Consider the following 16672-nt stretch of genomic DNA (forward strand, 5'->3'; position numbering starts at 1 on the left):
CCCAAGCTCAAAAGTTGGTTTGGATTCAGGATTGGAAGCATGTATGGTTAGAACTTAGAAGTTGATTCATCTTTTGTTCTCACCTTACTTCACTCTCCTCATATATATGGTGCCTTGGCAACTTCGAGTGGAGTGGGGTAATTGTCTTCATTGGATTTCTCAAATGCACTTTCTTTCTTCACATATTTATAGAGAGTGTAACTAAGTTGTTGATGCTTTAGCTAATTTTGGTGCTTCATTGTTTGATATGATTTGGTGGGATTCGATATCACATTTTGCAATTTCACTACAACAGGAAGCATTTTTTCTGACGACTAAATTCGGTCGGAAAATGCATTTTTTGGTTAGAAATACATATTTCCGACCAAAAAGTTCCGTCGGTGGTGGTTGGGAATATTCTCGTCAGAAATGCTCTACTACTGACCAGTCGTCGGAATAACAAGCATTTTCAACCACATTTTGTCGTCGTTGGTGGTCAGAAAGATTATTTTTTCCGTCGAAATATTCCGTCAAAAATATTTTAATACCGTCAAAAATACATTATGTAAACGACGACATCATGTTTCTGACAACTTACTTCGTCAGAATAATTATTTCTGACTAAAATATTTTATCATTATTGACAAAAACGTTCGTCAAAAGTAATCATTTTTGCCATACAAGATATAATTAATATTTTAACCAAAAAAAAAAAATTCCCACTAGTTGGAAATGAGTTTCTGACCACTCTTGGTTGTCGGATTTATTTTTATTTTTTTATATTTTTACGTCCAACTACCAAAAATAATTTTTGGAAGCTTTCTTCTTGAATAAAAATATATATTAAAAAGAGAAATATTTAAAGAGTACAAAATAAAGAAGATTAAGCTACATTTTATTTGAAACAAGACATTCATCATCAAGTCTTACAAAATAGGAAAAGTCTTAACAATAAGCGTAAAACTAGTAGGGAACATGAGCATACAGTGCTTATTTAATATTAGCAAATAACAAGAAAGTAGTATTTCTTGTATTCATCATTTGGCTTCATGATTTGCACCTGAGGTACCTGTGGTATTTTCCTACCAAAAAAAAAAAAAAACAAACAGAGACAATATAAATTAATGGTTAAATAACTTACAAAGTAATTGAAAAAAAAAAGAAAAAAGTACTGGACAGCAGCAACTAAAAGATCCAAGTGTCTTTACTTACTAGTATTGCATATTTCCTATATACTAATTCTCAACGCACTATTCATCGGCTTATGAACAGTGCCAGCTCGAGCCGAGCCGGTTATGGCTGAAAAGACGATGTTGTCCCTGCTTCATCTCTCTTGCCCGACACCTATTTATCGTTTCAAAGCTTTCGTGTCTTTGTTCTTCGCTTCGCACAGTGTGTGTTTCTCTTGCTTTGACACCTGGGGTGCTGCTCAGCAATCGTGTCTATGCTTCAGTTTGAGAGAGAAATAGCACGAGAGAGAGAGAGAGAGAGCTCCAGGCTGCGTTCTATCTATCTAGGGATAGAGAGAGAGTTTGAGACTGAAGAAGAGGGAGACGGGAAGAAGTTGATGGTCTATTAGAACAGAAATTGAGTGAACTGATCATCCCAGGAATTCTACGATGGGTTCGAATTTGTTTGATTTACTTTTTTGTTGGTCTCTCAGTTTTTCCATCATTATACATCACCGTTTTGAGTTTTTCCTGTTCAAGAACCAGTTTAAGTAGTTTTCAATTAACCTGGGTTTGGCTTAACCTTGAGGTGGAGGTCTGTTGAGAAAGGTAGGAGAGCTGCTGTTTCTGGTGTTTGAGGTGTGGCTTCAAACATCCAATTCTAGAGTTATTGTTCATGCTTGGAGACCTAGATTGCTTCTACGTTCAAGGTTCCTTAATTCTCCTCTCTCAATTTTGTCTATTGTAATTGTAAATTTTTCCTATTTAATGTTAAACTGTGATTGGTTTTGCATGCAGGTTTCACATGCTACTGTTGTAAGAAATTGGTCTGCAAGGTCTGAAGAGAAGGAGAAGGTTGAATCTGTAAATCAAGGTAAATGGAAGAGAATACATGTTAAGCAATTTTTGAAATCATGCTCAACTTTAAATTTTTAGAAATTTTTTGATAAGGTTTTTTTTCCTGAGATCTCTAGAGGATGAATTTCTTTGAAGTTGTAACCTTTGAACTTTTTAGTACAATTTAAAGCCATAGCCCGAGAGTAGAATGGAAAATTGATATGAGTTGGTCTGCTGGTGTGAGATTATATGCTGTTGAGGAACTCTTCTTATGCTATAGAATGGAAAATTGATATGAGCTGGTCTGCTGGTGTGAGATTATATGCTGTTGAGGAACTCTTCTTATGCTTGAAAGATGGTATATGAAACAGGGTTTTGGTTAGATTGCTCTATGGGTTTGATTTCTCCATGTATGATGATATCCCAAATCAATCTTTACCTTTCAAGTATTTTAATTAAATTAAGTGTGGATTTTGTAGAGTTATCTATATGGGATTTTGTATCTATTCATAAAAGAATCATAAGCACTTGCTAATCAAAAGAGTTCTCCCCATTTCTCATATATGTTATGGAGTCCAGGTCATTTTGGGATTGGATCAAGGAATTTTTGGGGGTGAACGTGTGCCTCCAATGCAAGTAGGTAAGGTTGTCAGTTGATTATCTGTTTATTTGTTTATTTTTAATTCTCATTTGCATAAAAAGAAAAAAAAAACAAGTTCTCACCCAACAAATATTGCACAGGGGGGAAACGGAAGCTTCAAATTCCTTCAAATTTATCATATGGGCCAGAACCTGTCGGATGCTTTGCAGGTGAAGTTCTAAAATCTGTGAAACTCCATTGGTTCTTTAGTTTTTTGGTCATGGAGCCATGGTATCTTAAACTATTGTCATCTACCAAATTATCTTAATTAAAGTGCGAAGGCCCTAAAAGATGTTCAAAGATACTAATCAGGACAATTAGAACCCTACCATCAGCTCTTTCCATCAAAATGTCATTGTTATGAACTTGACTTGATCAACTGATCAAGTTCAATCAATCCTTACGTCGATGTAAACTTGATGGGATCGTAATGATTTATTGGCATGCTTGCTTACAATATAGAACTTTAAAATTTTTCACCAGAGAGAGAGGAGAAAATGAGTTCATGCGCCATCGGTTATCATGATAACTATTGAGACACTAATGTATGTATTTTTCTCTTATAGGTGACTGCAATGTACCTGGAAATGCTATTCTTGACTACTATATTAATTTTGTTGCCATCTATTCGGGAAATAGAGCATTACCTACAAACAAATAGGAAGCCTATCAAGTGCATCTCCTTATTTTCCATACCGTGAGGCTCAAGTTGAGATGGGAATGCAAGTACCGCACATATATTAGATGATGGTTCGATTCGCTATAGGGCTTCACTGAAATTTTTTAGAAAACACATACCCCAGAATGTGTTAGGCTACCTCTATCTAGATTTAGCTCTAGAGTTCATGTGTTGCTTTTAGTTGTAAACCAAAACTCTTACCTTAGTTGGGTGCATAACTGGGTAGTACTGTGGGATCATGCAGAAAAAGCAAAAATATTAATGGTCCTGCTTTCCTATATTCTTCTAGGTCCTATGCTTAGGAATGGAATTGATGTATTGGTAATTGCTTTTTTCCTCTCTGTTACTAATGGAATTGTTGGTTTCTGTTTATTTTTTTTTTTTACTTGAATCTTATTTGATTATATTGTTGATAGGTGGGATCTAATTTTTGTATAGTTTGTGATTCAGGTTTTTGGCTTGATTTGAAGCAAATTTGGAGATTTTTAGCACTTCTAAAGGTAACTACTGTTCTGATTCTGTTGTTGTTTTTTACTTTTGGGTTTTGTTTTTTTTTGGGATTATTGAGTGCTTGAATTTACAACCAAAAAAAGGAAAAAGAACAGGGTTTATAAATAGTTCCTTCACTATTTCTTTAGTGGTGGTGATTTTGGGCGAGCAGGCTTTTGGGTGTAGAAAGAATTTGACTTTTTTGTCTCAATTTTTTGGGTTTCACTTTTGGTTCATGACATCTTAACTGTGCACTGCGAAATACTTCTACACATGTTTTGCAATGTAGTTTGTGATTGAACTGAATTAATTTGTATACCGATAGACTTGATTGTAGGATATTCATGGAAAATGATGTAAACCTAAGTGAGCACAGTGGCAAGGTTCTTCTGATTGTGAATGTTGCTTCAAAATGGTAATTAACTTGCTCTGTTGTGTGGATGAGTTTCTGGATATTTTTCTCTCTTCTTCCATGTAAATCGTTACCGGTTTCATGTTTGTTTCAATTAAGTGCTACAAATTCGAGTTAACTGGATACAGGTGTGGAAATCTATGACACAAATCGTGCGTCTCAAAACACTTACAGATCTATTTCCCTGGGTGTTTGGCGTCTCAAATTCTGAGATGTGGGATCTGATTTTTGTATAGTTTATGCTTTAGGTTTTTGGCTGGATTTGATGTGAATTTGGAGGTTCTGCATATGGAAGAAGTTGACAAAATAAAGAAAAGAGTTCGGGTTTGGTTACTCTGAACTGTATGGAGCTTTGACGTTTCACTTGGTTTTTGAAGAAAGTCCAGCAACTACAGTTTAGGGTTTACTGTTTAGGGTATGTGAAAGTTTAGAACGCATGTACTACAGTTCTTGCATAATACCCAACTCCCAAAAAAGGTAAAACCTTTCCTCTCCACACTTATTGAGCTTAGTTGGCTTTCAAAATGCTTTGTCATGTTCATGAAGCATGTATGTTAAACTATACCAGCATAAGCAGCAAGAAAAGGGTCACGGCTAGAATCTTGAAAATGATGGATTAGCTCATGAGTGTCTGATTGGTTGTTGAAGTTTCCTGCTGCAATTTTCATAGCAGCTTCTGTTCTTTGCCGGGAATTAACATCAATGATTTCTCCAATGTTGGTGACATTTTTTTCATCTTCTGCTTCAGCTGCATAGGAGAGAAAGCCTTTGGTCTCTGTTAGCTGTAGAATGAGAAAACATGACTGCTTTTTGATTGTATAGCGCAGATACAGAACATTTACAAACATTACTTGCATATGTATGATTACTGTTTTTTTTTTTTTTGGCAAACATATTCCAGGATAAACAGTGGAATTTTATGCTTGAATTGGTCTTCCATGAAAGATTGAAATTGCTAACATGGTTGCAGAAGTCGTCGAGATGAAAGTACCTAGGGAGATCTTATCAAAGTACTTGGTCTGTTACGAATTTAGGAGAACAACCCCCATTATTGAGCATTCCCTAACCCGCAGCAACGCACAGGCGCAAATTCTAGTCTATACCAATCAGTGACCAACCAAATACAATATGGTTTTGTTAAAACAAAAACAAAACAGAAAGGAGAATGAACTTAATCAGTTACTTAATCTAATAAAGATCCCTAAAGGGCAATAGGTATTGTTAAACAGTTGTATTAGCTGTAATGTCAGTTCCATTTATATGACGTGCCAGCTCTTTAGAGGCCCACCTGTTTATCATAATGCAGCAACATAAAGCTTTGATTGAACTTGACATCGATCAAGCTTCCAACACGTTCAACACACTTTTAGCCACGACAGTGGGATCAAAATGATTCTTCTTTTCCATTTTTTTTTTCTTTCTACATGCATTTGTAATGTGTTAGAATAATGACTGTAACCAAGAAAACCTTGCTCAAACTCAAAGTTTAAAGCTAACTAGAATGCTAGTTGTTGCAGATGAGATGTTGCCTCATCGCAAAGAGGCACAACTTCTCATTGTATCCCACCCAGAAACCAAGGCAAAATGGACTAGGCAAATGGTTTAAAACATTATTCACTAAGACAAACATAAATTGAAATCCAAAAGAACCTAAGCATATAGTTATAAGCATCATAAAATGACCAGCAACTCTACAAACAACCCAAGAAGTAAATATAATAATGACCAGTAGTGCTCAACAGCAAGGTTAATTAACTTATGTCATTAAGCTAAGAGGTTAGAATTTGGAGTGCAAATGAAAAGAAACTTACCGTAGATGGTGCTTCTGTTGCGCATTCAGAATGAGTTGAGTTCTTCGATAGAAAAGTCATAACCACTTGCTTCAAATCTTCTAGCTGGTTGGTAAGAGTTGTAACTTTCTCGTTCACTTGTTTGAATTCTTTCTCACGCGCCATGCATGGATGCTTATTGCAAGTGTGGCTAGAAGAGTCCACATCTTCATCTTCAGGTGGTATCATGCCATCACCTAAGCCACGAATTCTGCCGTGACTTGGCCCTCCAATCACAGCTTTATATATGCCCCAATGCCCCATTCATCTACTGCTTCACTTTCTTCACCAAATGCCTCTTCGAGCCTCTTTTGGGTATGAATAGTTTCCTTAAACAAAAAATAAGCAAACATAATTAAAGGCACAATCTCATGACAAGCAAACACTAAGTAAACCAAGATTTGAATACATACATAAAGATCTTTAGCTTTCTCACTAATCCAATGTTCCCCCTCTTCATTCTTGGCCTTAGAGACATGAAACCTTTTGAAGCATTCAATGGGACTAGGCTCAACTCCAGTCCTATCAATCTGTTGGAGTAAAATAAACAAAGTGTAAATCAACAAATAACAATCAGTCCATATTTGCAAACAACCTGATTTCCATGACGCATTAACCTAAGTACATCTATAGAAGCAATGGAGGTTTAGTACATCATACTTGATGAAATCATACCTATATCATGGTACATCATACTTGATTGCACTAGAGACTGATATGTTACATACACCAATAAAATATAGATCGTGTGCAAAACCTATTAAAAGATAAAAACTCTTGATAGTACAGAACAAAGTAAAGAGAACTTACAATGAACAGGAAACATATACAAGACTACATTTTGTACCAGAAACCTATATACCCATCAAAAAACATTTAACCTTATTAATACTAGTTCCTTTTCATCTTCATTTGCTTCCCTGTTTGCTGCAATATTTCTGATAATTTTGTCAATGTCTGCTAGGCATCCAAGTAAGACTCGACGTTATCATTGACCAGCTCGTATTCGCTCTACATCTCCTCCAGATGATGATTATTTTTATAACTCCAAAAAAGATGCTGATGTAAAAGTGCATCCAGTTAATCCATCACTTGGACTGGAGTATATCAATGGTGTTCAACCTGTTACACCTCCATTACCGGCTATAGAGGTGGAACCTCAACATTCAGGCATTACTTGTCCGAGAGGCCGAGTTTTATCAGCTTGGTGTTATCCCGGAAAAGACCCTTGTTACCCTATTGATCTCACCGCTGATGATTCTAAAGTAAAGCCTCGTGTTTTACATACTCAAATAAAGATTGAAAAACCTAAGGTCAACCCATCTTGTCCAAAATCAACCATTGTTATTGATGACTCATCTGATTCATCTGACGAAAATTAAGAAAGTTGTTGCTATTTTATAATAAGGGCATATTCTATTTTATTTCTTGTCATATAGTAATAATTCTTTGTAAAACTGGGTAGTTTTTGTATACCTACATTTGCTTCCATGCTAGTGATGCCTAAATTTTTTTTTTATTTGCTTATTTATATTATGTTAACGTCTTGATGAGTTTTACAATTTATTAAGGAATTCATTTGAAATACTGGGCGTATGCTATATCATTAACTAATCTCACTATTTTCAACGGTGAGTGTTTTCGTCGGAAATATTATATATATTTTCTGACGACAAAAAGGTCTCGTCGGAAAATGATCTATTATTTTCCGACGATATTCAGTGTGGTCGGAAAAGTAATTAGCGGGAAGTTTTCCCGCTAAATAATAATTATTTCCAACCAAAATCTATACTTTTTTTTAGAGATTGGTGGTCGTCGGAAATAATGGCCATCAAAAAAGTGTATTTCCGACGGACAATTTTTTTTGGTCGGAAAAAATGATATTTCCAACCAAAAGTAGGATCTGTCGAAAAGACGTGGTCAAAAAAGACCATTTCTCTTATAGTGTTTCTTTTTGTGCTCGAGAGACTGTTTAGGTATTCCTAATTTTTAATTTAGCTAGTTTGTAGTTCTTTAGTTATTCTTAAAGAGGTTTGTCTCTTCAATTTTTCGATGGGTAAGACAACAACTACAAATTAGCTAAATTAAAAATTAGGTATACCTAAACGGTGCATTAGTGATTTGTTGTTTCGAGTTTGGTGAATGTATAATGGAATTCGTGCTTTGTCAATGCCTCGGGGATGGGATGTCGATCATTTTTGTTGTAAGTCATAGATCTTATCAAGTTTGGAGACAATTTTTTGATCAAAGGATAAAATGCTATCTACAGAAAATTGGTACAATCCTATTTAAATTTGCTACAATCCAAATCTAGCGGCCACAAATTAGTTATTAGTACATGTAGGAGATGAGGGTCGATCCAAAGGAGTTTCCATCATCCCTCAACGCCACCCCAACCCTTGCAGTGGGAAAAAATGGACCAAATAATTCATTCTAACTTTATGATTCTCTCTAATTTATTGTGATCCTTTCCAGTTTTAGTTGCACTAGAGAATAGGGAATAGTGAATGTGTACAAAATGAAACAGAACTCTGAAACAGAGTAATGATATAAAGGAAGAGAGTTCTGCAGAGCAAATGAATTTTTCATTATTATTTGTGACATATATAAGATCACTAATTGCAGCCCTTTTATATGAAGTAATATTCGTAAGAAATTTGATTACTCAACAGAAGTTTATATTTTCCTCTATACACATAAAATAGTAAGTTACCTTGTTGATCAAGGGACAAATAGAAAGAGAGAGGGAAGTGATCTACATTGAAAATTACAAGTTTTACAACATATCCATCTCCAAAATTTCTTTACCTTTTTTTGAGGAAACATTTGAACCAGTGTGCAGAAAGTTTTGGGTGCCTATTCTGCCCATTTTTGTAATCTACATAGTTGATACCAAATCGGACAGTGTAACCAGAATTCCATTCAAAGTTTGTCTAGCAATGACCATGCAAAGTATCCCTTAACATTCACACCATCCCTACAATAAAGAAGTGTTGTAAGTGAGATGATCAACTCATTTGTAACCTTGATCTGTTAACCACTCACTTGATTGCTCTTTGAAGGCAATAGAGGTGGCGATAGTAGTAGTCAACTCTCTGGGTGTCGTTAAGGGATACTTCGAGTGTTAATTTGGGATCATTGGACTCATCAATACCTACATTATTCACATAATATGTTACATTGATATCAATTATATATGTAGTAACTGCGTTACAAAACTATGTGGAACATTGATGATGCAGTTAAGCACTTAAGCCTCAAATATAGTTACCATTCTCAGTAACGTATATGAGTGGATCATTATACTTTGTCTTCGTGTAGAGCAAAAGATCTCGAATTCCTCTGGGATAAACGTATAGCCAATCCGAAGCAGCCTGCACCAGTACCATTTGAAGACTATGGTGTATTAATATAGGATATGATACAATATTTATGTGTGAGGAAACATTTGAACCAGTGTACAAAATATAAGAGAAATGAGGATTTCCGACTTTAATACAATCGTAGAATACAATTAGGACTGTTACTCGCTCTCCTGGGAAGTCTGTTCTAACTACTATGTTGGAGATGCTTAATTTACATTAATACTGGACCCAGATTTCAACTACTTAATGAAAAACAATTAATGAAACTTGATGCATTCCTTTGGTCCAATGGGAATTCCATTAAGCACATCTACCAGAAGATATAGACATATAGTTCCATTAAGATCAAAGTCTAATTAAGTTCTCTATGAAACTTAAATAACTGTAGAAGAAATGAAATTTTTGAACTTGCAGTACTTACAGGAAAGAGTAGCATAAGTGTCTGTCAAGTAGCTTGCATTGACAGAATTATAGTGAGGTGCATCGGCTGCATAATTAGCTGTGTAGTAATTCAATCCCAGAAAATCAAATGATCCAATTAGCAACTTGGATTGCTCCTTTGTGAATTTGGGTAATCGGTTTCCAACAAGAGATCTCATGCTATGTGGATAATCACCATTTGTCAAGGGGTCCATAAACCTACAAAACATGGAAATTCCATATACGAACTCAAGGATACATATATAAAGGCCATCAAGTATATAAGTATATTATACTCATGAAGTCATGATTCTGCTAATCGAGTTAAAGAGTATATAACAGAGTTCAGTTGATGTAAGTTTACTGATCATGAGCATCCAAACATATAATCTAGAGCTCTTAGTGTAGCATTTTTATGGTGCTCTGCCTCAGAAACCGGCTCAAACCAGTTTGACACTAGAGTAATCCCTATCAATCCCTTTTGAGATGACTGCACATTTTCAACATTGATTAATTTGGTTAATTAGAACCACCAATTCCACCTGGAAAAAAAAAACAAGAGATTAAAAAAAAAAAACAAGGAGAACTAGCTGGGACCTGATATTGTTGCTTGTATAATGTTATTGCAGCTGTATGAGCAAGGAGCTGGTTGTGTGCCACCAAGTATGGTTCAGTACCCGAATTCCCACCGGTGCAATTTAGTTCCTGCCGATCAGAACAGCGTCCTGGTGCCAAAATTGCCACTGCATAACCACCAGCACTATAACTATATGGCTCATTAAAAGTGATCCAGTGCTTTACCCTATCACCAAATTCCTTGTAACAAAGCTCTGCATAGTCCCGAAAATGATTGCTGTATATATAAATTGTTTTGACGATTAAAATCAAGAAAAATTATACAATGTGTTAACGTATGACATGCATACAATTGCCTTAAAAATGGTAAAATGAGTCCTCAAAATAGTAATATTAGTCCTCAAAGTAGTAACATGAGTCCTTAAAGTGGTAAATTTTCTTAGTTACCACATGAGTCATCAAAATAGTAATATTAATCCTCAAACTGGTAACATAAGTCCTTAAAGTGGTAAATTTTCTTAGTTTACCATATGAGTCCTGAAAATAGTAATATTAGTCCTCAAAGTGATAACATGAGTCCTTAGAGGGGTAAAAATAGTTGATGTATGAGAAATGTTAACATATCATACCTGTATCCTAAAATCAATTGCATATTTGCTGATCATCCAATACATTTGGGTTTTAGTAGTAGTAACCTACACAATGAGAGGGCTTAAGAAACCGCCATATTCATCTTCTAAAGTCTGGGGAAGATCCCAGTGGAAGAGGGTTACAAATGGCTTTAGACCTGCATTGTTATGAGCTTATAATTATGAGTAACAGAAAAATATTAATTAATTAAATGATGTTGTTTTACATCATATACAGTTAAAAGTGTATGATAGATGTAAGATCAAGTTGAATGACCATTGCGTAAGAGTTCGTTGATGAGATTGTTGTAGTATTTGACTCCTTCCTTGTTCACGCCCCCCGTTAGCTTTCCATCTAACAACCAGAAGAAAAACTATATAAAAACAAACGAACAAAAATAACTCAATCAATAAATAGAGAGAATAAGGATAAACTATATATATATATATATATATATATATATATATATATATATTCCGCCAAGAGTGGCCATGAACTTGGACTAAAATTCAACTTTTTGGTTCAACTGTGACTAGTTAGTTGCTTATTTAATTTTAATCGACAAGAAAACCTTGCATGGTTGTATGCAATCAATAGAAGCACTACATTGATATGTTTTAAATTCCGGCTACTCAATTAAGGTCAAGTACAGTATATTTTCTTTCTTATAAGTTGACAAAGAAATAAAAAGAATCGTTATTTACGATATTTTGAATTAGTTCAGACGTCTGATTGAATAACTCGTACTATCTGAATTATCTTTTGGGTTTTTAACACACTATGCCAATAATCTCATCAGACGATAGAGCTCAGACGACAGACATGTTGGTTTCTGTCGTCTGATATATTTTAACGACAGACAGTGAAAAAACTGTTGTCTGAATATAGCAACATACCATGGTAAGTTAGTTTTGAGAATTAGGTTTATCTTGACACAACATTTATCTGTCGTCTAACCAAAGGAGATAAATTTGATTTCGGCTCATGTCGTACCAGTTTTTTTTTTTTGGCACAACATGAAGGGATTAAAAGCTATTTCTCTCTACCCGACACATTTATCAAACTCGGATCTAAAGCTTTCCCATCTTCTTCTTACACTACACTACCTTCTCTTACCCAAATTTAATCCAAACTTCATGCCGCCAAATCGAGTTCTCACCCAAATCAAAAATCCAGCTGAGTCAAAACCTAACCCTCTGATTCATACCCCTCTTCGAGAAAGAAAGGGAACCTCATTCTGCATCTGATCCAGACTTTGTTTCAAAACCTAACCCTCCGATTCATACCCCTTTTCGCGAAATCATCCAAACCTCATTACTCATATCATGGGTGTCAATCAGTAGTTCTTTACCTATGCTGGTTGGATTGGGAATTTAGGGCTTTAATAGGAAATTTCCTTTGAATCTTGATTTTTTTTCTTTTCTTTTCTGGGTTATATTCGATTTGGGGATGGAAGGTTATCAAAGTAGATATAAGTGTTAGGGTTTTTTATTGAAGTCGAATTTGGTGTTAAACTGTTTAGAAATTAGGATTGCTTGTGTAGTATCAGTAAATATGCATAAACTCAACTTTGTACTTGCAGTATTAGATTTGCACTTGTTCTTCCTCTTTTTCAACCTTCTTTGTATTACTATTAATTAGACCTTCATAGACCACTTTCATGAACATAGTTCTTTGGTTATGGAAGTGTAAGCAGAGAGTTATAAATTGCATATGCACACATATGTATCCTGTTTTCATATCTTTTTATTAAGTTTTATTTATACAGGGAGACTCATGTATGAATGGAAGTTTTGCAACTAGTATTTCTAGATCTGCTGACCGTACCTTTACAAAGTAAGCATGGGTGTTTCATAAATTATTGTTGAATAGTTGCTATTACCCTTAATTTCATTTCTTGTTTTATAACTGTCAAACTTGTTAAGTGGGCTCTAATCTAAATTTTATATTCCCACGGTATAATTGGTCCGAGATTAATAAATTCAACAACACTAACATGGAGATGGGATCATTAAGGGAATTAAGAAGTAGTGTCTATAGTTCTATTGTCTTGGCTTTATGTTGGAGATAGATGCCCAAGTGCCCAAGTTACAATGAAAGGAACAAATGCTTTACAGTTCATGTTAATAATGTAGCTGCACATCTTTCTTTTCCACAAGCTATCTTGACTAAAACTGGCAGAACACTAGATACCCTCCTTACTAGGATGTTTTATAGAGATGCAACGCAAGTACCCTCATGCTCATGCTTAACATTATTGAATGTGTATTTTTCTCTTCTAGTTTCTGTAGGACCCCTAAATATGATGTTTAAAGTTTCTCTTTGTATAATTGAAAGAAGTAGGTATCAGATGCTACAACCTAGAATTAGTAATATTATTTCTTTTATCTTATGATGCTACCTATCAATTTCATAATGTCAATGTTGGATTATTTCTACCTGAGAAACTGTTGGCTTCTCTTTTTGAATTGTTATAGATTTTCCTTCTATGAGTATTAATGATGAACTATAGCTATGTATTGTGTATGTGTTTGCTTAATGTCACTTATCTTTGTTATGTATTCAGTTTCGGTTTCGCTGATGATATTTATTCTCTTTTGTATTACCTTTTTTTTCGGCGGTGTATGGGAATTTGCCTTCTCAAAGCCAGTTAGCGGATTAGGAATTCGTTGTTACTCAGCATTCAGCTGTACCACAGGGGATTTTGGTGAGCTTGTCTTTCTTTGTTTTGTAGAAATTAAGAGACTACTTTGGAAAAGAATTTAAACTATTTTATGTGAATAACTGATTTTGTTTAGAAATTGTGGTTGCTTGTGTTATATCGGTCATTATAGAGATTCCACTACTGTTAACTTTGTGGATTATCTACCTCCACTTTGAGTTCCGGAGACTTCAGCTTCATATGGGCTCAATATCTGTGATGGAAACATTCCTTGTTTGCCAATGTTGAGCTCTTCCTTTTTCTTTTCTTTTCTTTTCTCTTCTTCTTTCATTCATTTGTAAGCATGAATTGGCCTGATACTGATTAGCAATCTATTATTGTTTTATATATATATATATATATATATATATATATATATGATATGTTCGTTTAGGGAAAGCATTCGAGTTGTGTGAGGATCCATAATCAAATTATGTTCTCAAATTACCTCCTTGATTACTATTTAGGAATTCAGAATTTTGTCTATGCCCAAAAGTTAATTTCTTGTGGAAAGGCACTTCCCTATGTATCGTTACATTTTGTGCTTTAAAAATTTAGTATTGAACATCAACAAGAGGAATAGATGCTGGTTGATTCACTATATTATGGATTTCTCAGGTGCTTGGGGACATGGGAGCTGGGAAAAATAAGTTTGATATTGAGATTTGTCACAAGAAAATTTTTAGAGTACCAGGTTACTTTTAACATCAGACCATCAGAGTCTTTGTTATTGTATAATGTTTCATTATTCCTGCATGTTCTTTCACATCAGAATTATAGTATAGTTCATTGCTTCTAACATGTGTAGGCTGCAGCCTACAGGAATCAACAATTGGAGCAGATTTCTTCACTCAAGTTCTGTCATTGAATGAAGCGACCATAAAATTCGACTATAAAAGTTTGACTTGTATTAAAAGTTTTTTGACTTGTATTTCATGTGTTTACTCTAATGGTAACTGAAATAATGTTGGTTGATGTTGTCATAGAAAAATGGTCCTCACTTAGGAAGCAGAGATCTATCAGGGCAGAAATGGTCAGGAAGCAGAGATGATACGCAGTCTGCATAAGGCAAGTAGAAAACAAGTTGTGAAGTCTTTGACCAAGGCAACAGATACACTGTTGATTACCCATGGAACAAGTACACCCTTCATGAAGGACCTTTTGTGGAGGTTGGACCAATTGTGCTGACTTTTATCAATGGAGTAGATTAGTTTATACTGCTGTTAATAGACTATATTCATGGTTTGAGTATGATTTTTTCATCATTGGGATATATGATAATACTTTGGATATATATATATATATATGTCTTTTTTAATAATATTAAACAATAGAAAGTTACCAACAACTATTGTTTGAAACAAGAACACACAATAGAAAGACCAAAGACACTTCAAGCATCTACACATTCAAAGGACATTTAACTACCCTTTTACAACAAGAGACACAATAGATAACTAACATTGGATGTTGTTTTAATAAAGCCCACACAACAGATTTGACAGAGAAACAGCGAAATTCTACACATTTAGACGACATTTTATTGTCGTCTCATATTAAAACAGACAATAGATTATTTGTAAAGTCTGTTGTTAGAGTTTGACAACAACAACATTTAACTGTCGTTCTATTTGATATCTAACCACATATACTTACAATTTGTGCATATTTAAGCACATTCAGACGACAGATTTGTTTTTTTTTTTTTTTTGTGTCTGTCTTCTTAGTGAACTTCTGACGTCGGGCTTTACCCGTCGTCTGAACGTCAATCAGATATCAGCTTACTAAACGACATATTTTTTGCATATTAGACGACGGTCCAAGTCTGTCGTCTGATGAGGTCATTGGCACAGTGACAACTTCTTCAGATAAGACTCTCTCTACGTTGATTCCAGCATTAGTTGCAATTTCTACAACTTGTGGAAGAGGTCTTCCAGCTTCATCATTGAGGTGTGCAGGCATAATCCAATCATGAAGTGGATCAATGCTATTATCAAGTGGCTCGCTTGCAACATGAAGTAGATCTATATAGTTGTTTTCATTGACCACATTATTATTTGCCTGTTTTTCTCGCAGCCATAGCTTCATGTTGTAGTAGCAGTATACAAGCTTTTCCAACTTCTGATATGCCAAACGGTTCCTTTGCTTGGTATGAATAATGGCAAATGTACTCCAATTTCTCTCACACGCAGAAGAAGAAGCCATTTGTGCCAAAATACGCATTGCAATTTTCTGCATGTTTGGTACAGAATGCCCACATTGTGCCCACCAATCAGCTGTAAAGCTACTACAATGAGTTACTGCTATAGTAGATCAACATTTTCTATTAAAGAAATTTTATGTGTGTGTGTGTGTGTGTTTTAATGTATACATATACCACAAACCTGTTTTTCTGGTTTCCCTTGTTTTTCTTCTTGCTATGGTTGACCCAAATGATTCGTTTGCATCTCTAAAGCATACAATCTGCATTAACCATTTGAAAATTGGTCATTTATAATCCCAAACTTTTTTAAGGTTGTCATCAATAAGAAGTTACCTCATCCACAAACGTATTCGCAATTTCTCCATTTATGTTAAATTGTTCGACAACTGTTGCCAGAGAGTTTGTGAAACGTGTGCTATAACCAACATTAGGTCGATAATGAAAATTTGGGTTTAAGAAATGTGCTACAAACAAGAAACTAAAAAGTTATATAATATAGATCTTCATCTAACTAAGTAATTATCAAGATACAAACGTATTTCGAGATAGAGAAATAATACCTGCTGCATGCAATGGTTGACTTAATGTGTTATCCCATCGATTATTGATGATTTTAAGCACCCATTTCTTTCCTCTCATCTGTGATATTTGTTGTTTCACTCTTTCAAACATATCATATAATATGGGCATGGTTGGCTGAATTTCTGTGTCAACAATTTGAAGAATCTCATACAATGGCTTAT

At 34.8% G+C, this 16672-nt stretch overlaps 1 pseudogene; it reads right to left on the reverse strand.

The window, feature by feature from the left end:
- Nucleotides 1-6267: 6267 nt before the first annotated feature.
- On the reverse strand, nt 6268-15931 carry LOC112164115 (annotated as a pseudogene).
- Nucleotides 15932-16672: the final 741 nt, after the last annotated feature.

This window comes from Rosa chinensis, chromosome 5, assembly GCF_002994745.2.
Source record: "Rosa chinensis cultivar Old Blush chromosome 5, RchiOBHm-V2, whole genome shotgun sequence".
NCBI classification, from domain to species: Eukaryota; Viridiplantae; Streptophyta; class Magnoliopsida; order Rosales; family Rosaceae; genus Rosa; species Rosa chinensis.